This window comes from Dendrobates tinctorius, unplaced genomic scaffold, assembly GCF_039654945.1.
Source record: "Dendrobates tinctorius isolate UK_male_01 unplaced genomic scaffold, ASM3965494v1 ptg000103l, whole genome shotgun sequence".
In the NCBI taxonomy this organism is placed as follows: domain Eukaryota; kingdom Metazoa; phylum Chordata; class Amphibia; order Anura; family Dendrobatidae; genus Dendrobates; species Dendrobates tinctorius.
The window spans coordinates 19057421-19083130 of record NW_027361771.1 but is presented as its reverse complement, the minus strand read 5'-3'; positions in this window follow the sequence as shown (position 1 = coordinate 19083130).

Genomic DNA, 25710 nt, shown 5'->3' with positions numbered 1-25710 from the left:
CTTACAAGCCTCGGGCCTGTTGGAGAGGCAACCCTGGTCAAAAGTAATTCCTCTCCATCATTGACCCTACTTGTGTCTGTGACAAGTAGAGACAGTCAGTTCTCAAAGACGGCCTGCCTTGATTGCACAGCTGCTGGAAAATTTATGCAACAGGCCATGGTAGAACGGTTCTGGATTCCTGTCATCCACCTACAGACTCACTTGATAGTGCCATCTATTGAGAGAAAAGCACTGTCTGAAGTCGTGCTCTTTGATGCAGAGCAGGTGGAACTTCAGGTGTGAATTCTGCGTTCTGAGAAGATTGCGTTCTATGTATTTACCAAACTGTCACATTGTCTTCTGCTGGGCCTGCCTTGTCTTCATCTTTATGAACCTGTTCTGGACTGGAAATCTTGTGAGGTCTTTCATTGGAGACAATCCTGCCTCTACATCCTGCTCGACCACCAGTGACCCTGTCAGATTTGCCGGATTTTCCACCTGCTTACTGGTTTTATGCTGTTGTCTTTGACAAGAAGGAAGCAGACACGTTGCCTCCACACAGGCCATACGACTGTCCCATTGACCTGCTCCCGGGATCTTCACCTTCTCAAGGCCATATCTACCCTCTGTCTCAAGCCATGTCAGAGTATATCAAGGGAAATCCAGCAAGGGGTTTCATCCAGAAATCTTCTCCTCCAGCAGGAGCTGTTTTTTTCTTTGTTAAGAAGAATGGAACTCTCCGACCTTGTATCAATTATGGGGTCTCAACCAGATCATAGTCAAAAACTTAGGGGAGCCAAGATTTTCACCAAGCTTGATCTGAAAGGAGCATATAATTTGATCTGAACATGTCATGGAGATGAATGGAAAACCACTTTCAACACCCGTGTTATGTCATTTTGGCTCAGTAATGCTCCTGCTGTCTTTCAAGAGTTTATGAACAGTGATGGGCGAACCCCTGGATGTTCGGGTCCAGCGAGTTTGGCCGAACAGTTAAAAAATGTTCGGTTCAGGTGCCAGAACAAAATGTCAAAAATGGGGGGGACGTCACACCGTTGTTTAAATTGTTTATTAAATAATAAATAAAATGCATTGGGACCCCTCTATACTTGAATACAAGGACAGAACAATGGAAAGGACGCCATTGTAGGCATTTACTACAGGTCGCCTGTGCAAGCTGAAGAGATGGATGAACTCTTTATGCATCAAATGGCCAAGTTCTCCAAAAAATATGACATAGTTGTCATGGGAGATTTCAACTATCCAGACATTTGTTGGGAATCTCTCTCAGGCAAAACTAACAGGTCAAGGAAATTCTTATCCTCTCTTGCTGACAACTTTATCTTCCAGAAGGTAGGGGAGAAAACAAGGGGAACTGCTACCTTGGATCTAATCCTTATAAACAGGGAGGAAATGGTTGAGGAGGTAAAAGTGGCTGGGACCCTAGGAGGTAGCGACCATGCTATTTTAGAATTTTAGATAACTAGAGGCGGAAGACCTGTGAAGACTCAGACGTCAAGGTTAGATTTCAGAAAGGCAGATTTTAAGGGATTCAGAAAGAGAATTGGAGGGATCCAATGTCTGGATATTCTTAAAGACAAAAATGTCCAGGAAGGATGGGAAATCTTGAAAAATGAAATTCTCAAAGCACAGTTGTTAACAATTCCAAAAAGAGGGAAGAATAGGAAGCATTTAAGGAAACCAGGATGGATGAACACAGAACTTAAGCACATGCTAAAAAGGAAGAAAAAAATGTTTATAAAATGGAAAGAGGGAGGCATATCTAAAGAAGAATATAATGCAGTCTGCAGAACCTGCAGGGCACAAATCAGATTAGCTAAAGCTGAAAATGAATTGAGGCTTGCTAGAGATGTCAAAAGCAATAATAAAGGATTTTGGGGATATGTCAAAAGTAAAAGAAAAGTCAAAGATGCCATAGGATTTTTACAGTATGAAAATGATGAAATGGTAAGACAGGATGTTGAGAAGGCTGAACTTTTAAATTCCTATTTTGCATCTGTTTTCTCTCAGAAAGGAAATGTAACATCAACTGTTCTTCACTGTCCTATTAAGGGAATAGAAGAATCCAGGATATCTATAAACAGAAAGATAGTGAGGAAACACTTAGCTAACCTAAATGAATTCAAGTCTCCAGGTCCAGATGAATTACACCCCAGAGTACTGAAGGAGATAGCAGAAGAAATTTTTGAACCCCTCTCCATAATCTTTGAAAATTCTTGGAGAACAGGAGAAGTGCCAGAAGACTGGAGAAGAGCAAATGTTGTTCCTATCTTCAAAAAGGGGAAGAAGGTGGACCCAGGCAACTATAGGCCAGTGAGTCTGACTTCTATACCAGGAAAGATCTTTGAACAAATTATTAAACAACATGTATGTCAGTACCTGGATAAGAATGAAGTGATTAAACAGAGTCAGCATGGGTTTGTAACTAATAAGTCATGTCAGACTAACTTAATATCCTTCTATGATGGAATCACTGATTGGGTGGATCAAGGAAATGCTGTAGATATAGTATATCTTGACTTCAGCAAAGCATTTGACAAAGTCTCTCATACAATCCTTATTGAAAAAATGACTAAGTATGGAATGGACAAGGCAACTGTTAGGTGGATTCATAACTGGCTTAGTGATCGGACCCAAAGAGTGGTCGTAAATGGCTGCACATCCAGTTGGAAGAATGTCTCAAGTGGGGTACCACAGGGCTCTGTCCTGGGCCCTGTATTGTTCAACATCTTTATCAACGATTTAGATGAAGGAATTGAGGGTAAACTGATTAAATTTGCTGATGACACAAAGCTAGGAGGGATAGCTAATACTAGAGAAGAGAGAGAGAGGATTCAAAAAGATATAAATAAACTGGAGAAGTGGGCAGCAACTAACAGAATGGTTTTTAACAGGGAGAAATGCAAAGTTCTACATCTGGACAATAGAAATGAAAAAAGCATACACAGAATGGGAGGAATAGGGCTAAGTGACAGCACATGTGAAAAAGACTTGGGTATACTAATAGATCACAGACTGAATATGAGTCAACAGTGTGATGCAGCAGCAAAAAAGGCAAATGCAATTCTAGGATGTATTAACAGAAGCATACAGTCTAGATCAGGTGAAGTCATTATTTCCCTCTACTCCTCTTTGGTCAGACCTCATCTGGAATATTGTGTCCAGTTTTGGGCACCACATTTTAAAAAAGACATCAACAAACTGGAGCAAGTTCAGAAAAGAGCGACCAGAATGGTGACCGGTCTGCAAACCCTGTCTTATGAGGAAAGGTTGCAGGATTTGGGAATGTTTAGTTTGCAAAAGAGAAGACTGAGAGGAGACTTAATAGCTGTCTACAAATATCTAAAGGGCTGTCACATTGTAGAAGGATCAACTTTATTCTCATTTGCACAAGGAAAGACTAGAAGCAATGGGATGAAACTGAATGGGAGGAGACACAGATTAGATATTAGAAAAAACTTTTTGACAGTTAGAGTGATCAATGAGTGGAACAGGCTGCCACGAGATGTGGTGAGTTCTCCTTCAATGGAAGTCTTCAAACAGAGGCTGGACAGACATCTGACTGGGATGATTTAGCGAATCCTGCTTTGAGCAGGGGGTTGGACCAGATGGCCCAGGAGGTCCCTTCCAACTCTACGATTCTATGATTCTATGATTCTATCATAACCAGACTTGCTAAAGCTGACAGCTGAAGGTTGAAACCCACAGCTGTCAGTTTTGCCATGCTGCTTAAGAAAAATACCTCTCCCATGCCATTTAATAAAGAAATGAATTTATTCATTTATATTGCAGGCACTAGCTGATGAACACTCCCATCAGCTGCCACCTGCTCTCACTGTTGTTAGTGGCAGCCGGTGTAGGCTGGTGGGAGCAGTAGTGTAACACAGGCATTCGGATGCAGTGACACAGAAGCACAGAGCATGGGTAACAATTACTTGTTTTACCAGTACAGGGGTAACCTCCTCACAGGGAGCAACGGGAAATAAACAGATAAAGGGTGAGGGGTAAACAGGGAAAGAGTAACTCAGAATGACAATCTATATAATAATTTCCACTTAGCGTGACTAGGTTGTCCCTTTCTTCTCCTGTGTCAGATGGTTGGTCAGCTGCTGGCTGAGGCCAGTGCTGAGTTCTTCTGGCTTCCCCGCTAACAAGTCAGTCTCACTTCTGGTGGCAGCGGACGGTCACTGGTCTTACCCGCTGAGCCCCTAGTCCTTCAAGCTGCAGCACAGCAGAGTGGCGTCCACCAAATCCTCCACTAGTTCGCACACCCGCCGTTACTATGCGGCCTATCTATCCCCGCAGCCTGGCACTGGTCCTCTCTCTGGTGGGAAGCCCAATTATTTTCCCGTGCAAACCCTTTTATACCTCACTGGCTTGAAAAGCCCCTTCTACACAAGTTAAAGAGGTCTGCTCTGTATCCAATCTCTTTCCCCCAGCAACAGCAGACTCTGCCCCAGCAGTTCCTGACCTGGTACCCTGTCAGCACCCACAGCCCGGTCTTCTCCTCTGCACCAGTCCCATCAGCCAACACCTGTGCCCAGAGGTAAACTTTTTACCTCCGTAACAGCTGCGGGATTATGCTGTCATCCGACAGCCTGGGAACTGCAGCGTACTGATCAAAGCCACCGGTGCTCGAAAGGCAAATCCCGAACAGTAACATGGACTTCTTGGTTAAGTTCATGTTCAGGGTCCATGCCTAAACAGTGGGTGTTTAATACAGACCCCAAACTTTACTATTTGGGCTCGCCCATCTTTATTCATGAATTACATATTTAAAGATCTACGCTACTCATGTGTGGTGGTGTATCTGGCTGATATCCTGGTCTTCTCTTCAGATCCTCTCATAGAAGGAATGTTCACCAGGTCCTGCAAGGATTTAGAAACAATCGACTGTACGCCAAAATCGAGAAATGCATCTTTGAACAGGCCACACTGCTTTTCCTTGGCTATATTATTTCTGCCACGGGCCTGAAGATGTATCCTGAGAAGTGCACTTCCATTATTAATTGTCCATGCTTAACTGGTGTTTAGGCAAACCACTGGTTTTAGGGATTTGACAACTAGTAAAAAGGTATCAACAGAAAACCATTCTGGGCATGTGGGGACAAAGAAAATGCCCAGGTCTGAGTCAGTAGGGACATGATTATTCCCACCCGCTGGAACTCCTCCCCTGACGACCGTGGGGCTAAGGATAAAAAATAACTTACAGCTTTCCCTGAATACCCTAAACTGGTCTTTCTCTCCCAAAAATGTATCAGAGAGGGAAATCACAGATTCGAGAGAGGCCAATTCTACATCAGAGGGTACTGATGTCACAGCCACTACTGACATTGGGGGGTTATGGTGTGTCTTCAATAATTTATTTGTCTGACCCTGCAATATTGCGATAATGCCAGACTCTGGCAATCCTTAGCCAGATCCTGAGCCATCTGTGTCAAATTAACCACCTGGTCACAAAGCTTGTGAATCGGATCCATACTGGTAAAAAAGAAAAACATCTCCGCCAGGTGTAATGTGATGCTAGTCACTTCTCACGGCCAAGCCGTGAGTCAGAATGGTCAAGGAGTCCAAGGGCAGAAGCCATGAGAGAACGTCATAAACAGAAAGAGAAGAGACAAAAGTGTGGTCAGATAACGTTCCAAGGTCAGAATACCAGGAGGATAACGGATCACAGAAGAAGGGGTTAAGGCCTGTGCAAGCTGAAGCTATGGATGAACTCTTTATGCATCAAATGGCCAAGTTCTCCAAAAAATATGACATAGTTGTCATGGGAGATTTCAACTATCCAGACATTTGTTGGGAATCTCTCTCAGGCAAAACTAACAGGTCAAGGAAATTCTTATCCTCTCTTGCTGACAACTTTATCTTCCAAAAGGTAAGGGAGAAAACAAGGGGAACTGCTACCTTGGATCTAATCCTTATAAACAGGGAGGAAATGGTTGAGGAGGTAAAAGTGGCTGGGACCCTAGGAGGTAGCGACCATGCTATTTTAGAATTTTGGATAACTAGAGGCGGAAGACCTGTGAAGACTCAGACGTCAAGGTTAGATTTCAGAAAGGCAGATTTTAAGGGATTCAGAAAGAGAATTGGAGGGATCCAATGGCTGGATATCCTTAAAGACAAAAATGTCCAGGAAGGATGGGAAATCTTGAAAAATGAAATTCTCAAAGCACAGTTGTTAACAATTCCGAAAAGAGGGAAGAATAGGAAGCAGTTAAGGAAACCAGGATGGATGAACACAGAACTTAAGCACATGCTAAAAAGGAAGAAAAAAATGTTTATAAAATGGAAAGAGGGAGGCATATCTAAAGAAGAATATAATGCAGTCTGCAGAACCTGCAGGGCACAAATCAGATTAGCTAAAGCTGAAAATGAATTGAGGCTTGCAAGAGATGTCAAAAGCAATAATAAAGGATTTTGGGGATATGTCAAAAGTAAAAGAAAAGTCAAAGATGCTATAGGATTTTTACAGGATGAAAATGATGCAATGGTAAGACAGGATGTTGAGAAGGCTGAACTTTTAAATTCCTATTTTGCATCTGTTTTCTCTCAGAAAGGAAATGTAACATCAACTGTTCTTCACTGTCCTATTAAGGGAATAGAAGAATCCAGGATATCTATAAACAGAAAGATAGTGAGGAAACACTTAGCTAGCCTAAATGAATTCAAGTCTCCAGGTCCAGATGAATTACACCCCAGAGTACTGAAGGAGATAGCAGAAGAAATTTTTGAACCCCTCTCTATAATCTTTGAAAATTCTTGGAGAACAGGAGAAGTGCCAGAAGACTGGAGAAGAGCAAATGTTGTTCCTATCTTCAAAAAGGGGAAGAAGGTGGACCCAGGTAACTATAGGCCAGTGAGTCTGACTTCTATACCAGGAAAGATCTTTGAACAAATTATTAAACAACATGTATGTCAATACCTGGATAAGAATGAAGTGATTAAACAGAGTCAGCATGGGTTTGTAACTAATAAGTCATGTCAGACTAACTTAATTTCCTTCTATGACGGTATCACTGATTGGGTGGATCAAGGAAATGCTGTAGATATAGTATATCTTGACTTCAGCAAAGCATTTGACAAAGTCTCTCATACAATCCTTATTGAAAAAATGATTAAGTATGGAATGGACAAGGCAACTGTTAGATGGATTCATAACTGGCTTAGTGATCGGACCCAAAGAGTGGTCGTAAATGGCTGCACATCCAGTTGGAAGAATGTCTCAAGTGGGGTACCACAGGGCTCTGTCCTGGGCCCTGTATTGTTCAACATCTTTATCAACGATTTAGATGAAGGCATTGAGGGTAAACTGATTAAATTTGCTGATGACACAAAGCTAGGAGGGATAGCTAATACTAGAGAAGAGAGAGAGAGGATTCAAAAAGATTTAAATAAACTGGAGAAGTGGGCAGCAACAAACAGAATGGTTTTTAACAGGGAGAAATGCAAAGTACTACATCTGGGCAATAAAAATGGAAAAAGCATATATAGAATGGGAGGAATAGGGCTAAGTGACAGCACATGTGAAAAAGACTTGGGTATACTAATAGATCACAGACTGAATATGAGTCAACAGTGTGATGCAGCAGCAAAAAAGGCAAATGCAATTCTAGGATGTATTAACAGAAGCATACAGTCTAGATCAGGTGAAGTCATTATTTCCCTCTACTCCTCTTTGGTCAGACCTCATCTGGAATATTGTGTCCAGTTTTGGGCACCACATTTTAAAAAAGACATCAACAAACTGGAGCAAGTTCAGAAAAGAGCGACCAGAATGGTGACCGGTCTGCAAACCCTGTCTTATGAGGAAAGGTTGCAGGATTTGGGAATGTTTAGTTTGCAAAAGAGAAGACTGAGAGGAGACTTAATAGCTGTCTACAAATATCTAAAGGGCTGTCACATTGTAGAAGGATCAACTTTATTCTCATTTGCACAAGGAAAGACTAGAAGCAATGGGATGAAACTGAATGGGAGGAGACACAGATTAGATATTAGAAAAAACTTTTTGACAGTTAGAGTGATCAATGAGTGGAACAGGCTGCCACGAGAAGTGGTGAGTTCTCCTTCAATGGAAGTCTTCAAACAGAGGCTGGACAGACATCTGACTGGGATGATTTAGCGAATCCTGCTTTGAGCAGGGGGTTGGACCAGATGGCCCAGGAGGTCCCTTCCAACTCTACGATTCTATGATTCTATGATTCTAACCGGATGGTCAGAACAAAGTCTAAGGTCAAGCAGCAAATGATCAAGCATACAAAACTCAAGGCACAGGGAACATAAACCTACTAGATGAATGTACATCTGGCAGAGGTTTGATAGAAGCAGCTCTGTTATGTAGCATGGCAATCACCTGGGATAGTTAACACTTGGAGAACGCCAACGCCTCCCAGTCACGGATTGGATAGTCAAGCTGTCAATCAACACACTGACAGCTCAACAAGCCCCTGTACCAGATTGGATGGCCAAGCTGTCAATCAAAGTACTGACAGCTTCAGCACGCCCCTGTATCGGATTGGATGGCCGAGCTGTCAGTAACTGCATCCCAGAAACTCTGAGGGGTGGAACCGTGGCACAATTGTTATATGCCCATAAAGTTGTTTTGTCCTATTTAAGCAGGGCATTAAACAAGTCAATTTAATCAATCAGTCAATCAACACTAATTTTTGGGGTAGAAATTGACCCATGTGACTAGGCTATAAGTCCCTGGAAATTTCACATATTGTGGTTCAGTGCTTAAAGCAAGTTCCAGACTTTAACATATCAGATGATCAGAATCCGAATTATAGAATTCTTTCATTGTACAGAAGCATTATAAATATTTTTTTCTGAGAGAGATATAGAATGGTTCATGTTCTCATTTTTGTTTTCATGGTATTAGATCATGTGATAGGAATTGCATAAAACAGAAGCATTACTGTGTATATTTATCTCTGATTTTTTGTGGATTTTTTCATATTTTTGATTTTACAACAAAGTCTTCTTTGATTCAAGGCAAACTCTTGCTTAAATTGTATAACATTCAATATGTCTGTAATCTAAATTGGAAGATAGCTCCTAGGCTTAGAGGATAATGGGGGACTTTCTATAAAATATTAATTTGAAGTGGAGCCATAGTAAGCACACGAGTGCTGGCTACAGACTTGCCTTCCCAGCATGTGTTCCACAGCTGGGATATGGTTTCAATCAGTAATAAATAAGGAGGAAGTTAGTGTTTGTGATGTTGGGCACTCCATGAAGCAACCACGATTCTGTGTTTCCTGGCTAGTTCACATTTTTATGTCATCTTTTTATGATCATTTTTATGAAACTGTAAAAAGTCACATACCTTTTGCTTGTCATGAAATCTGATTTTAGCGTTGAATAACACATGAAAGTAATAAAATGTGTAATCCGAACGCAATGGCAGTGTATAAAAAATAGCAATTAAATGAGAAGAATGTAAAAAAAAGAAACAGATTTGTTCAGACCACATAGAAAATTTTTATTGCGTCTCATTGTTTGCAGGTAATTTGACCACCAATTGGCAACTCTTAAGTGAACGATTGATTGTTTATCAATAGAGTTGAGCGATACCGTCCGATACTTCAAAGTATCGGATCGGAATGGATCGGCCGATCTTAAAAAAAAAGTATCGGTATCGCCGATTCCGATACCGGAAGTCCTATTCAAGTCTATGGGACTTCCGGTATCGGAATAAGAAAAATCCTGTTTTTCCCTTGTACAGCCTCTCTGGGGTCTGTACGGGCCTTTCGGGGGGCTGTGCCGGCCTGCCAGGGGGTCTGTGCAGGCTCCGGTGGTCTGTGCCGGCCTGCCGGGGGGCTGTGCAGGCTCCGGTGGTCTGTGCCGGCCTGCCGGGGGGCTGTGCCGGCCTGCCAGGGGGGCTGTGCAGGCTCCGGTGGTCTGTGCCGGCCTGCCGGGGGGCTGTGCAGGCTCCGGTGGTCTGTGCCGGCCTGCCGGGGGGCTGTGCCGGCCTGCCGGGGGGCTGTGCAGGCTCCGGGGGTCTGTGCAGGCATCGTCCGATGGGACTACAAGTCCCATCGGGCGATGCCTGCTACCATGACAGTGATTGACACATTAGCCAATGATGGGACATTAGTAGTCCCATCATCCGGCTAATGTGTTGAATGTAAAAAAAAAAAAAAAAAATTACATGCTACATACATACAACATGCATACTACATACATGCTACATTCATACTACATGCAACATACATACTACATACATACTACATGCAACATACATACTACATATATACTACATGCATGCAACATGCATACTACATACATGCTACATTCATACTACTTATATTCTACATGCTACATACATACTACATATATGCTACATACATACTACATATATACTACATGCATGCTACATACATACTACATACATACTACATATATGCTACATACATACTACATGCTACATACATACTACATATATACTACATACATACTACATACATACTACATGCATGCTACATACATACTACATGTATGCTACATACATACTACATGCTACATACATACCACATACATACTACATACATACTACATACATACTACATATATACTACATGCATGCTACATACATACTTAAAAAAAAAAAAAGTCCCTAGTCTCACTTTATGCCATTGCTGTGTGGGAAATTCCCACGCAGCAATGGCATAAAGTGAGACTAGGGACTTTTTTTTTTTTTAAGTGGCGGAGGAATACAGTGCGGAAGGATACCTACCTTCCGTCATTGGATTCCTGCAGCCCGTAGAGAACGGCAGCAACAGCTGATGCTGCAGTTCTCTACCCAAGATCGTCGTGGGACACACTCGTGGACTGCTTCGGATCGTGGGTGAGTATTTTTGTGGTTTGTTATGTTAATATTTATTCCGAAAAAGACAATGGCTTCGGGGAACAATGTGACAAGTATTGGTAAGTATGTTACTCTATGTTATATGTACTGTATGTCTATGTATGTATTGTATGAATGTATTGTATGTAGTATGTATGTAGTATATATGTGGTATGTATGTAGCATGTAGTATGTATGTAGTATGTATGTAGCATGCATGTAGCATGCAGTATGTATGTAGCATGCATGTAGTATATATGTAGTATGTATGTAGCATGTAGTATGTATGTAGCATGCATGTAGTATATATGTAGTATGTATGTAGCATGTAGTATGTATGTAGCATGCATGTAGTATGTATGTAGTATGTAGTATGTATGTAGCATATATGTAGTATGTATGTAGTATGTATGTAGCATGCATGTAGTATATATGTAGTATGTATGTAGCATGCATGTAGTATGTATGTAGTATGTATGTAGTATATATGTAGTATGTATGTAGTATATATGTGGTATGTATGTAGTATGTATGTAGTATGTATGTAGTATGTATGTAGCATGTAGTATGTATGTAGTATTTTTTTTTTTTTTTTTTTTTTTAAACATTTAACACATTAGCCGGATGATGGGACTACTACTGTCCCATCATTGGCTAATGTGTCAATCACTGTCATGGTAGCAGGCATCGCCAGATGGGACTTGTAGTCCCATCAGACGATGCTTGCACAGACCCCCGGACATCAGCACAGCCCCCCGGCAGGCCGGCACAGCCCCCCGGCAGGCCGGTACAGACCCCCACAGGGTGCACAGACCACCGGCAGGCCGGCACAGCCCCGCGGCAGGCCGGTACAGACCCCCACAGGGTGCACAGACCACCGGCAGGCCGGCACAGCCCCCCGGCAGGCCGGTACAGACCCCGGGCAGTCCACACAGCCCCCCGGCAGGCCGGCACAGCCCCCCGGCAGGCCGGCAGAGACCCCCGGAAGGCCCGAAATGACGGCGCATCATGATGCGCACACACCGCGCATCATGATGACGTCAGGCTGTCAATCAACTTTGAACTTCCGATTCCGATGCCGACTTCCGATATTGAAAAAATATCGGAAGTCGGTATCGGAATTCCGATACAGCAAGTATCGGCCGATACCCGATACTTGCGGTATCGGAATGCTCAACACTATTTATCAACCTACGACAGGGTTGGTGACTAGAGATGAGCAAACCCGAATTGCAAAGTTCGGGGCTCGTACCGGGCATCTAGTATGAAGAACTCCGAACACAGACTTCTCCTGGTAGTCTGTTTTATAGTTCAGGAGTATGGGGAGGAAAGCGTGAGAAAGGAGAGAGAGTTATCTTTCAGCTCCAAAGTTTGGGTCGTCATTGAGTTCTATGGGGTTTGTGTTCATGTTCAAATTCAGGTACAGTTCTGGTACCCGAACTGAACTTTGTACTAAAGTTCATTCAAACCAGACAAACTCGAACTTCAACGGCTCATCCCTATTAGTGACACACCACAGAATTGCATGGGAACAGTGTTGTTTCAAGTGCTGTTTATGCCTCATGAAATCAGATCTGGCAGCTTTAATGACCTACTGTTTTCCTTTCTTCCTGTAAAATTACTGTTTCTTCTTTTTTTTCCATCTTGCCATGCCTTTCTGACACAGAGCTCAAAATGCAAATCACTAGAGTACTTGGCACTTGCCATATTATATTAGTGAAGACTTTGTCTTTACACCACAAACTAAAATCAATTTACAACTAACCATTATTGCTGAATTGAACCCTATATTATCAACACATTTACTGAATTAGCATAATCTAGATAAAAGCAGCAACTTTCTTCTCTCTCCCCCCAAAAAAAACACATGAATGCTCATCCAAGCCATGCACTCACATGATGGCGCATTGGGAGCAATATTGCCATTAGAAACTGAGCAGTGGTATCTGACAGCAGTGAAGCAGAGGATCTTATTCCCCTCCTACGTTGAAGTCCCAGAAATGGAACCATCCTCTTTTATTTTCACATATCTTGGTTGGTAATACTGCTTTAAAGGGGTTTCCAGTCTAAAAGTGCAAGTCTGCAGTCACTTTATGTTACTGTAGACTTATGAATACACAGATTGTGTACACTCCGCGCTGTAAGCATTCTCTGGTGCCTGCATCGGCAGCTAGTTGTTACATGACTGCAAGTATGCGATTTGGATACTTATGACCACATTCCAACAAGACTGTCTGTGGCCTCGCTCTATACACTTGCATTGAAGCGAGGCTGGAAACAGTCTAGTCGACACGTGACCACATGTATGCAAATCACATTCTTGCAGTCACGACCCTTCCTTTACTGGCAATGTGAGAATTCACAAGTAAAGATGAGCGACTTTGCCTTTTTTAGGGCCAAGTCGGGTTTCATGAAACCCGACTTTCTCAAAAGTCGAGTCGAACAAAATCGGCCTACTATAGGGAAAAGTTGAAGGTCCGACTGAAACACGAAACCCAATGCAAGTCAACGGGGAAGCAAAGTCGGCAGAGAGTGGAGGACAGTAAACACACCTACAGTGCCCATTTCAATGCCAACGACATCAATTCTTATTACTTAAGCTTGTCAACCTTAATTTACTTTATAATAATAGTTATGCATTGAAAACTGGGGTTATTTAGCTAAAGTTGTGGGGGGGTAGGGCTGGCTCCAGGTTTTCGTGTGCCCCGGGCCAAAGAGTGTCAGTACGCCCCTTTAACACATACCACAATTCATGATGCTCCAATACGGCACAGAAATATGGGTATAGTACAATGAAAAATACTTAACTTCTTACATAAAAAAAAAAGATAAATTAATCCAGCTCACCGCACTGCCTTGCTGGTAGGATCCAGATCCTGCGCACGGATTTGACTAGGCAGTCAATCAATAATAGGATGAGAACATGATTAAGACCTGAGGCGTCGAAACGCGTTGTTCTGTAGTCATCCGACAGATATGCTGTACCTGCTGGAATTTTAATATGCAATGGCACAATAAAATGGATTTTTAATTTTCCATTCCTGGCGCTGGAACTTCTTTTTTCTTTCCTAACTTCTTACATGACATGACATGACTGATCTAGTTTAAATTCTACAATAGCTCAAAAAAAGGACAGTATATTACTCCATACAGTATTATGGCCACCACCTAGTGCGCCATACAGAATAATGAGCCCCATATACTTCTCCATACAGAATAATTGGTCCCATATAATGTTCCATACAGTATATGACGAGCTCCACATAATGCTACAGTATATGATGGTCTCCATGGATGATGCTCCAGTGTGTTATGGGCCCAAATAATGCTCCATATATAATGGACCCCATTTCTAATGCTCCAGTGTATAATGGGACCCATAGATGCTGCTCCAGTGTCTGATCTGCCCCATTTAGAATGCTCCAGTATATGATGGGCCCCATGGATGATGCTCCAGTGTCTCATGGACCCAAATAATGCTCCATATATAATGAGCCCCATTTCTAATGCTCCAGTGTATAATGGGCCCCGTAAATGCTGCTCCAGTGTCTGATGTCCCCCATTTGGAATGCTCCAGTATATGATGGTACTCATGGATGATGCTCCAGTGTCTTATGGGCCCAAATAATGCTCCATATATAACGTGCCCCATATAGAATGAACCCAGGCATGGTATGTGAAAAGAGCTCCATGTAATCTGAAGTGTGGGCTGCCGAATCCTTCTCTTTTGGTGTGGGTGAAGGACCCAAGGAAAGGGGTTGCTCCTGACCAGAACCCTGCACTGACGACTCAGTGCTTGCATTTTTTGAAACTTCAGAAGAGGAGACGATAGAGCTGGAGGCTGTTTCAGCAATGTAAGGCAAAACCAGTTCCTGATGCTCCAGCTTTAAAAGCAGTTTACCTACTCCCAGAAAAGGGAGCCTTACAGGCCTTCCGGAGCCAGACCATGATGCAGGCTCAACACCTCCTGCCTTAGCTGCTATTGTGCTTTTGGCACTACCAGCAGATGCACCACCACCACCATCAGTACCAGCTGGCCCCCCACGCCCATGTCCGCGGCCTCTTCCACCATACTTACTAATTTTTGTGAAAATGTACCCAAGATACCAGCAGATATATGGTACTGTGTTATGATTGGGTCACCGAGGAGGAGAGCAAGCCAAAGCTAAGCCACAGAAAACCAGAGAGGTTGGTAACTAAGCGGATTGCAGACGCCTGATCCTATCCACACAACTAGCAGTAGCCTTGGAGCGTGCCTACGATGATCCTAGATGCCTCAGCATAGCCAGAGAGCTAACTAAGCCTAAAGCATGAAAGGGGAAATCTAAACTGCCCCAGAGCAGACCCCAAAGAAATAGATAGCCCCCAAACATATATTGTCGGTGAGACAAGATGAAAACACAAACGCAGGTAGGAAAATAGACTGAGCAAACAATGGGGCCCACACTGACTAGACATAACAGGAAAGGAAAGACACTGTCTGCAATCACGCAAAAAACCCTGCAAAAAAGTTCAACACGTCTGATGCAAAAATACTAAAGTCGCACGACTTCACCCACTATATCAACACTCTGGTATATTCTGAAAGCAGAGCAAAAAGAGGCCAATCTAATAAGGGACAAAAACAAACTGGCACAAGCAGTAACATATGGATGGTGATTCAGCACAGCCCCGGCCGGAGCTGGCTGACCCACACAAAACTGAACTAGACAAAACCAGAACAAATGTGAGCAGAATAGCAAAAGAACACTTAGCTGAACATGCAGGAACTGAGCTGGAAACATCAGACCTCAGGAGGCAGAAAAAAAATCACCAGCAGGAATAGAGGGAGTCGGCTGTCTTAAATCCAGTCTGAAACCCCAGATCTCCAATCATCGTCCTCATTATCAGGTGGCAAGCCGCTGTTAATCAGATCAGCTCCATTACCTCCAGTAACCACCAGAGGGAGCCCAGAAAGAGAACTCGCAACCCCTCCGTCAACCTGACCAGCTCCACCACCTTCAGCAGTAACCAGAGGCAGGTCAGAAAGCGAATTCACAACACTACTGTATCAGAAGTGTACAGCTCTATACAGTCTAGGGATAATTGTAAATCTCCGTATATATTTCATGAGTCATACAAAGACGCTCACAGGCCCAGAATGGATTACACAATAATATAAAAAGTTGAAAAAGGGTACAGTATCACCAGATACAAGGTATATATAGTATAGTTTAAACATTCTGAATCTCCATATATATTTCAGGAGGCAGGCCCAAATGCTCTCAGGCCCAGTATGGATTAGGCAAGAATATAAAAAGCAGTAAATGGGTAATGTATCACAAGCGTACAGCTGTATACAGTGTTGGTGTAATCTTAAATCTCCAAATATGTTTCCGGAGTAACAGTCAGACGTTCACAGGCTCATTATGGATTACACCAGAATCAAAATAGCAAAAAAGGGTACCGTATCAGAAGCGTAGAGCTGCATACAGTGTTGGGCAAATTTGAAATCTCAGTATATATTTCCGGAGTTACCCTCAGACGCTCACTCGGTCTGGATTTGACCATAATACAAAATGTTGAAGAAAAGGTACTGGATAACAAGATAGCAAGTATATATATTATAGGGTACAATTTAAATCTCTGTATAGATATTCCCGTATTCACCCTGAGACGCTCACTCAGTATGGATTTGACAGTAATACTAAATGTCAAACAAAGGTACTGTATAACAAGATAGAAGCTGTATATAGTATAGGGTAAAATTTTTATCTCCGTATATATAGGAGGAAGCCACACACGCTCAATCAGTATGGATTATACCATAATAAAAAATTTAGAACAAAGGTACTGTATCAGCAGATACCAGGTGTATCCAGTCTAGGGGTAATTGTAAATTTACAGTATGTCTATATTTCCGGAGTCAGACACAGACACTCACAGGCTCAGTATGGATTACACCAGAATATAAAAAGTAGAAAAAGGGAAATGTATTTGAAGCGTACACCAGTATACATTGTTGGGGTACTTTTAAATCTTCGTATATATTTCAGTCTCAGTAAGCCAGTCCAGACTCTCCACTACTGGAAACTAGATGGATACAAGTACAGACGGAAAGTCGAGTGTTTGCAGAAATTTGGGAATTACTAATCACGGGAAACCCTCCCGGTAGATTTCGCAGAGGCGATGCTGACCCTCAATTACTTTGTCTGTGGAGACAGCAAAAATGTTTATTTGTGAAGAAAGGATTGCTGTATCGTAGTAGCGTGGATACCATCATCGTTACTCGTCTCCATCAAATTGTGATCACAGGGAGAGATGTAGACATGGTCCTCACTGCCTATCATGATGTGTCTGGTCACTTTGGAGTACAAAAGACAGAAGCCACAGGCCGTAGGCGATTCTATTGGATTGGCATGATAGGAGACATTGAAAAATGATGGCAGGAATGTCACACGTCTGTGACTAGGAAAACTGTGAAAGCTGATCATAATGCACCACTGCATCCGATAGTGAGTTGACGTCCATTACAAATGGTAGCCATTGATCATCTGAAGGTAGAGGCCAGCTGGACAGGCCATAGCTATATCTTAACCATCATCGATCAGTTCACCAAATTTGTAGTGGCCATCCCTGTGAAGGATTTAACTGCCCAGACTACACAGCGGTGGAGCAGGGAGAGGTAAGTATTGCAACCTGCAAGTGCTGTGGCCATGAGCAAGCAGGGGGGTCCACTCGTGGGCAACGGTACTGGCACAGGGCCTTTCATAGCACGCCGGTGTGTCTGACGGCGAGTGGGCCCCCCCACCGTCAGAGACACCGTATTGTACTATGAGGGGCCCTGTGCCAGTGCCGTCGGCCAAGAGTGGGCCCACCCACCTGTTCAGAGTAATGGCACTTGCCCGGGTGCCCAAGGTGGTGACCCCAGCCCTTGGGGTGGGCAGCCCAGTTAGGGAGGTTTTAAAAATGGCATATGTTGATGTGTAGGCTGCACATTCAGCAGCTGCAAATGGAGGATTTGGACTAGTCCGAGGAAGAGGAGGACAAAAGCGAGCCAAATTTCTGGCAACCTATGTGTTATCAGGGGAGAGTGGGACAGAATCTTTTGAAACCCAAGCATGGTTCATTTTAATGAAGGTTAGATCATCAACATTTTGGGTCGACAGACTGGTCCTTTTTTCTGTAAGGATTGATCCAGCAGCACTGAAGATTCTTTCAGATAGCACACTAGCAGCAGGGCAAGCGAGCTCCTGTAAGGCATATTGTGCCAATTCAGTCCAGGTGTCCAGTTTACAGGCCCAATAGTTAAAGGGGAATGACCTGTGAGGGAGAACATCAATATGGGTAGTTTGTAACCATAGTTGACAACTGCTGTCTCCTGTCACTTGCAATTGATGCAGTATTACCAGTTGTGTGAGCGTTACTTGAGAAATCAGTCCACAACATGGTCATGAAACCCTTGTCTCCAACGCCACTTCGGCTGTGTGCACCACGAACACCTCTTCCATTTTGCCCACTACGGCTCGTGGGAGAACCAGCAGCGCTGCTGTGTGCTGGGAATGCCTCAAACAAACGGTTTACCAGAGTTGCTTATTTGTTAGCCAATATTATCTCTATGTTCTCCTGTGGCATGATGTTGTGTAATTTGCCTTTATAGCGTGGATCGAGGATGCTGGCCAACCAGTAGTCATCATCCTTCATCATTTTGGCAAAGCGGGGGTCCCTTTTTAGGATCTCCAAGGCATAATCACACATGTGGGCCAATGTTCCAGGTGTCAATGATGCACTGGCAGTGGTGGGTGGAGGAGCACTTTCTGGCAAATCTACATCCCTCCTGTCACGCACAAACCCTGTACCTGACCTTGCCACGCCAACATTTTCTCTTGCCCCCAGAGAAGCATTCTCCTCCTCAAAATAATCATTCCCCTCATCCTCCTCCTCTTCCTCTTCTTCCTCCACCTCGTCCAGGACAGTTCCCTGACCAGACAATGGCTGACTGTCATCAAGGCTTCCCTCCTCCTCCTCCTGTTCCTCCTCCACTGCAGACGCCTGATCCTTAATGTGCGCCAAACTTTGCATGAGCAGATGCAGTAGTGGGATGCTAATGCTGATGATGGTGTCATCTGCGCTTACCAGCCATGTGCATTCCTCAAAACACTGAAGGACTTTACAGAGGTCTTTCAGCTTTGACCACTGCACACCTGACAACTCCATGTCTGCCCTCAAACTGCCTGCCCGTGTATCCTCCCACAAATGCATTACAGCCTGCCTCTGTTCACACAGCCTCTCAACCATGTGCAGGGTGGAGTTCCACCTTGTTGCAACGTCTATGAATAGGCGGTGCTTGGGGAGGTGGAGCAATCGCTGCAGCTTCTGCATACGACTGGAGTGTACGGGCGAGCGACGGATGTGCGAGCACAGTCTTCGCACCTTTTGGAGTAGGGCTGTTAACTCCGGATTATTATTTAGGAAGCACTGCACCACCAGGTTCAAAGTGTGAGCCAGGCAAGGTATGTGTGTGAGTTTTGCAAGGGCTATGGCTGCCACAAAATTCAGGCCATTATCACTGACTACCTTGCCTTGCTCAAGATGTAGACTGCCCAACAATGACTCAGTTTGTCGCTGCAAGTAGTCGGCCAGTACCTCCGCGGTGTGTCTGTTGTCGCCCAAAGACATCATCTTTAAAACAGACTGCTGCCGCTTATCACTAGCTGTCGAAAGTGGGACACCTCATGTGCAACTCTGGCAGCTGCGGATGGAGTGCTCGTACAACTGCGCTCTGTCGATGAGCTTTTGCTTCTGGAGGAGGAGGAGGAGGGTCGAACGCCTACAGCCAACTGTTTCCTATACCGTGGGCTAGGCAGCACTGTTCCACCGCTGCTGTCCCCTGTGGAGCCTGCATCTACCACTAGTGTTGAGCGATACCATCCGATATTGTGAAATATCGGATCGGATTGAATCGGACCGATACCCAAAAAGTATCGGGTATCGCCGATTCCGATACCGGAAACCAATGGAAGTCTATGGGGCAGAAATATCAGAATTAAAAAAACCCTTTTCTTTCCTTGCACATCCAGTTCGGGAGGGGGGAAGAGTGTAGGCGGTGTGTAGGTGGACACTGTGCGTGTCTGTGTGTGCGGGCGGGGTCTGTACGGGCCTCTCGGGGGTCTGTGCGGGCCTGCCGGGGGTCTGTGCGTGCTGCCGAGGCTCTGTGCAGGCCTGCCGGGGGTCTGTGCGGGCTGCTGGGGGTCTGTGCGGGCCTGCCGGGGGTCTGTGCGGGCTGCCGGGGGTCTGTGCGGGCCTGCCGGGGGTTGTGTGTGTGTGCAGGCATCGTCCGATGGGACTACATGTCCCATCGTGTGATGCCTGCTACACTGACAGTGATTGACACATTAGCCAATGATGGGACAGTGGTAGTCCCATCATCTGGCTAATGTGTTGAATGTAAAAAAGACAAACATACATACTACATACATACTACATATATACAACATTCATACAACATACATACATACTTCATACATACTGCATATATACTACATTCATACAGCATATTTACATACTACATACATACTACATATATAGTACATTCATACAGCATACATACATACTACATAATACATACATGCTACATATACACTCACTGGCCACTTTATTAGGTACACCATGCTAGTAAGGGGTTGGACCCCCTTTTGCCTTCAGAACTGCCTCAATTCTTCGTGGCAGAGATTCAACAAGGTGCTGGAAGCATTCCTCAGAGATTTTGGACCATATTGACATGATGGCATCACACAGTTGGCGCAGATTTGTCGGCTGCACATCCCTGATGCGAATCTCCCGTTCCACCACATCCCAAAGATGCTCTATTGGATTGAGATCTGGTGACTGAGGAGGCCATTTGAGTACAGTAAACTCATTGTCATGTTCAAGAAACCAATCTGAGATGATTCGAGCTTTATGACATGGCGCATTATCCTGCTGAAAGTAGCCATCAGATGTTGGGTACATTGTGGTCATAAAGGGATGGACATGGTCAGCAACAATACTCAGGTAGGCTGTGGCGTTGCAACGATGCTCAATTGGTACCAAGGGGCCCAAAGAGTGCCCAGAAAAAATTCCCCACACCATGACACCACCACCACCAGCCTGAACCGTTGATACAAGGCAGGATGGATCCATGCTTTCATGTTGTTTACGCCAAATTCTGACCCTACCATCCGAATGTCGCAGCAGAAATCGAGACTCATCAGACCAGGCAACGTTTTTCCAATCTTCTACTGTCCAATTTCGATGAGCTTGTGCAAATTGTAGCCTCAGTTTCCTGTTCTTAGCTGAGAGGAGTGGTACCCAGTGTGGTCTTCTGCTGCTGTAGCCCATCTGCCTCAAAGTTCGACGCACTGTGCGTTCAGAGATGCTCTTCTGCCTACCTTGGTTGTAACGGGTGGCAATTTGAGTCACTGTTGCCTTTCTATCAGCTCGAACCAGTCTGCCCATTCTCCTCTGACCTCTGGCATCAACATGGCATTTCCGGCCACAGAACTGCCGCTCACTGGATTTTTTTTCTTTTTCGGACCATTCTCTGTAAACCCTAGAGATGGTTGTGCGTGAAAATCCCAGTAGATCAGCAGTTTCTGAAATTCTCAGACCAGCCCTTCTGGCACCAACAATCATGCCACGTTCAAAGGCACTCAAATCACCTTTCTTCCCCATACTGATGCTTGGTTTGAACTGCAGGAGATTGTCTTGACCATGTCTACATGCCTAAATGCACTGAGTTGCCGCCATGTGATTGGCTGATTAGAAATTAAGTCTTAACACACAGTTGGACAGGTGTACCTAATAAAGTGGCCAGTGAGTGTATACTACATTCATACAACATACATACATACTACATTCTACATACATACTACATATACTGTATACTACATTCATACAACATACATACATACTACATAGTACATACACACTTCATATATACTACATTCATACAACATACATACTGTATTTTTTGGAAAATAAGACGCACCTTTTTCCCGAAATTTTTTTTTGGAAAATGGGGGTGCATCTTATAGTCAGAATATACTTACAAGTAGTGTGGCGGCAGCAGGAGTCGGGCGATTCTGCGGCGGTCCGACGCTGTGGGGTGATAATCACACTCCCATCCCAAGCTGGTGCGGCAGGATTCGGTGACGCGCAGTGGTGCGGGGGCACCGTCGACATTTTCTGAAAGCCTGGAGCCTCTGCACTTTCATTGCTGTGATGGGTGACACTGTGAATTTGGCTGCCGGAAGCGGCGCATGCGCAGATTAGTATTTCAGCGATGAGATCTCTGTGCCGAGATCTCAATCTGCGCATGCACCAACCCGGCGGCCATTTTCCCGGAGGCCACCACATTGCGGCAGTGGGGATGTGCGGGGCTCCGGGCTTTCACAAAATGTCAGCGGAGCCCCGCACCACTGAGTACCGACGAACCTGCTGCACCAGCCTGGTATGGGATTTTCCGGAAAGGCCACCGCTTCACAGCAAGGGATGTGCGGGAGCTCCGGGCTTTAAGAAAATGTCGGCGGCGGTCACCGCACCATGACCACCGCAGATCCTGTCATATCAGTCTGGGATGAGAGTCATATCATCGCCGGACCACTGAACACCCTCTGTGACCACGCTCCACCAGTGCTACTGATTTCCCCCGCTAAGCTGAATTAGGACTGTAAGCTAGACCCCCATTTGACACATTAATTTTTTTCCCCCTATTTTCCTTCTGAAAATTTGGGGTGCGTCTTATGGTCTGGTGCGTCTTATAGTCCGAAAAATACGGTACATACTACATACATACTACATATATACTACATTCATACAACATACATACATACATACTTCATATATACTACATTCATACAACATACATACATACTACATACATACTTCATATATACTACATTCATACAACATACATACATACATAGTACATACTATGTACATACAACATTCATAAAACATGCTACAGACATACAACATACATACTACATACATACTACATACAATACATACATATAGACATACAGTACATATAACATAGAGTACATACTCTCCATCACTTGTCACTTTGATCCCCAAAGCCAGTGTCATCTGTAAAAAATATTAAAATAACAAACAACCGATATACTCCCTGATCCGCAGAAATCCATGCGTGTCCCATGACGATATCCCGTGGAGAACAGCAGCATCAGCTGATGCGACCGCTCCCTAGGGGCCCCAGGAATACAATGACGGGAGGTAGGTATCCTTCCGCACTGTATTCCTCCGCCACTGTAAAAAAATAGTCCCTAGTCTCACTTTTGGCATTGCTGTGTGAGCAAGTTCCCACACAGCTTTTGCCATAAAGTGAGACCAGTGAACTATAGTAACCTCTCAGTGATGCACTGCAGGAGATCGTCGTGGGACACTCGTGGATTTCTGCAGATCAGGGAGTATATAGGTTGTTTGTTATTTTAATATTTTTTACAGTGAGAATGACACTGGCTTTGGGGATCAAAGTGACAATGGTGAGTATGTACTCTATGTTATATGTACTGTATGTCTATATGTATGTATTGTATGATTGTATGAATGTATTGTATGTAGTATGTATGTAGTATTTATGTAGTATGTATGTTGTATGTAGTATGTATGTACTGTATGTAGCATGTAGAATGTATGTTGTATGTATGTAGTAAGTATGTAGTATGTAGTATGTATGTATGTATGTTGTATGAATGTAGTATATATGTAGTATGTATATAGTATGTAGTATGTATGTATGTATGTTGTATATATGTATGTAGCATGTTGTATGTATGTTGTATGTATGTAGTGCGTATGTAGTATGTATGTACATATGTTGTTATGTTATATGAATGTAGTATATACGTAGTATGTATGTATGTTGTATGAATGTAGTATGTATTTAGTATGTGGTATGTATGTATGTTGTATGAATGTAGTATATATGTAGTATGTATGTATGTTGTATGAATGTAGTATATATGTAGCATGTATGTATTATGTAGTATGTATGTATGTTGTATGAATGTAGTATATATGTAGTATGTAGTATGTATGTTGTATGAATGTTGTATATAAGTAGTATGTATGTAGTATGTATGTATGTTGTATGAATGTAGTATATATGAAGTATGTATGTAGTATGTATGTATGTTGTATGAATGTAGTATATATGTAGTATGTATGTTGTATGTATGTAGTAAGTATGTAGTATGTATGTATGTTGTATGAATGTTGTATATATGTAGTATGTATGTAGTATGTATGTTTTTTTTTTACATTTAACACATTAGCCCGATGATGGGACTACTACTGTCCAATCATTGGCTAATGTGTCAATCACCGTCATTGTAGCAGGCATCGCCTGATGGGACTTGTAGTCCCATCGGACGATGCCTGCACACACACAACCCCCGGCATGCCCGCACAGACCCCCGGCAGGCCTGCACAGACCCCCGGCAGGCCCGCACAGACCCCCGGCAGGCCCGCACAGATTCCCGGCAGCCCGCACAGACCCCCGGCAGGCCCACACAGACCCCTGGCAGGCCCACACAGACCCCTGGCAGGCCCGCACAGACCGTGCATCATGATGACATCATTTCAGCAGCCAATCACAGCCATGCCATTAGTTAACATGGCTAACATAACTGGCTCATTGCATTATGGGAACTTCCGATTCCTGTATTCGATATTGTAAAAATATCGGTACTCGGTATCGGAATTCCGATACAGCGAATATCGGCTGATACCCGATATTTGCGGTATCGGAATTCTCAACACTATCCACCACATTAACCCAGTGCGCAGTGATGGACATGTAACAGCCCTGGCCATGCCTACTGGACCATGCATCTTTTGTGATGTGCACCTTTCCACTCACTGATTGTTTGAGTGCATGGACAATGCGGTCTTTTACATGCATGTGGAGGGCAGGAATGGCTTTTCGAGAAAAGAAGTGCCAACTGGGTAGGTCATAGCATGGGTCAGCGTAGGCCATGAGCTCTCGGAAAGCTTCGCTTTCAACCAAACGGAAGAGCATCATCTCTAATGAGATCAGTTTGGCAACGTAGGCGTTCAAAGCCAGTGTACCCGGATGAGAGGATGAGTACTTTCTTGTCCTTCTCAGAGTGTCTGCTAGGGTGAGCTGGACTTGAAAGCTGCATATGGGGGAACTAGCGGTGGACCAGACGGACTGTGAGGGGGTTGGTGATGGTGTTAGTGGTGATGGCCTAGATTCAGTGTTTCGTTGCAAAACCATTGTGATTTCCTGACTGCTTTGGCCTTGTGACGACACCTCAATATTTATTGCTGATGGTGTGCTTACCGGAGGCGGTGGTCTTACAGTGGGGGAAGCGATGGAGCATTGCTGGCTACCTTCAGTCGTAGCAGGTGCACATGTGGTACATGAGGTTTTTTAGTCCGTCCACGCTTGCAAGTGCATGGTGGTTAAATGTCTAAGCATGCAACTGGTATTCAGATTTCTGAGATTTTTCCCTCGGCTAAAGGTCCTTCCGCACTTCTTACAGATAACCTTTGCCTCATCAGTAGGATTTTGGACGAAGAAGTGCCACACTGCACTCTTCCTACTATGGTATAAATTTTCAGGGCTTGCACGCTGTGCTAATTTGACCATCTGGCCAAGCTGTCTTGCAACTCTTTTGGTTTTTGTTCCACATTTTTGGACAGCTACGGGCCTGCCAGATAACCGTTGCTGTGATGTCGGTGCCTGCTGCGGATCCTTCTCCTTATCTGAGCTATTGCCAGCGGCACCCTCTTCCCCCAATGGATGCCAATCTGGGTCAACAACTGGGTCGTCCATCTCCCCCTCTTCAATTTCA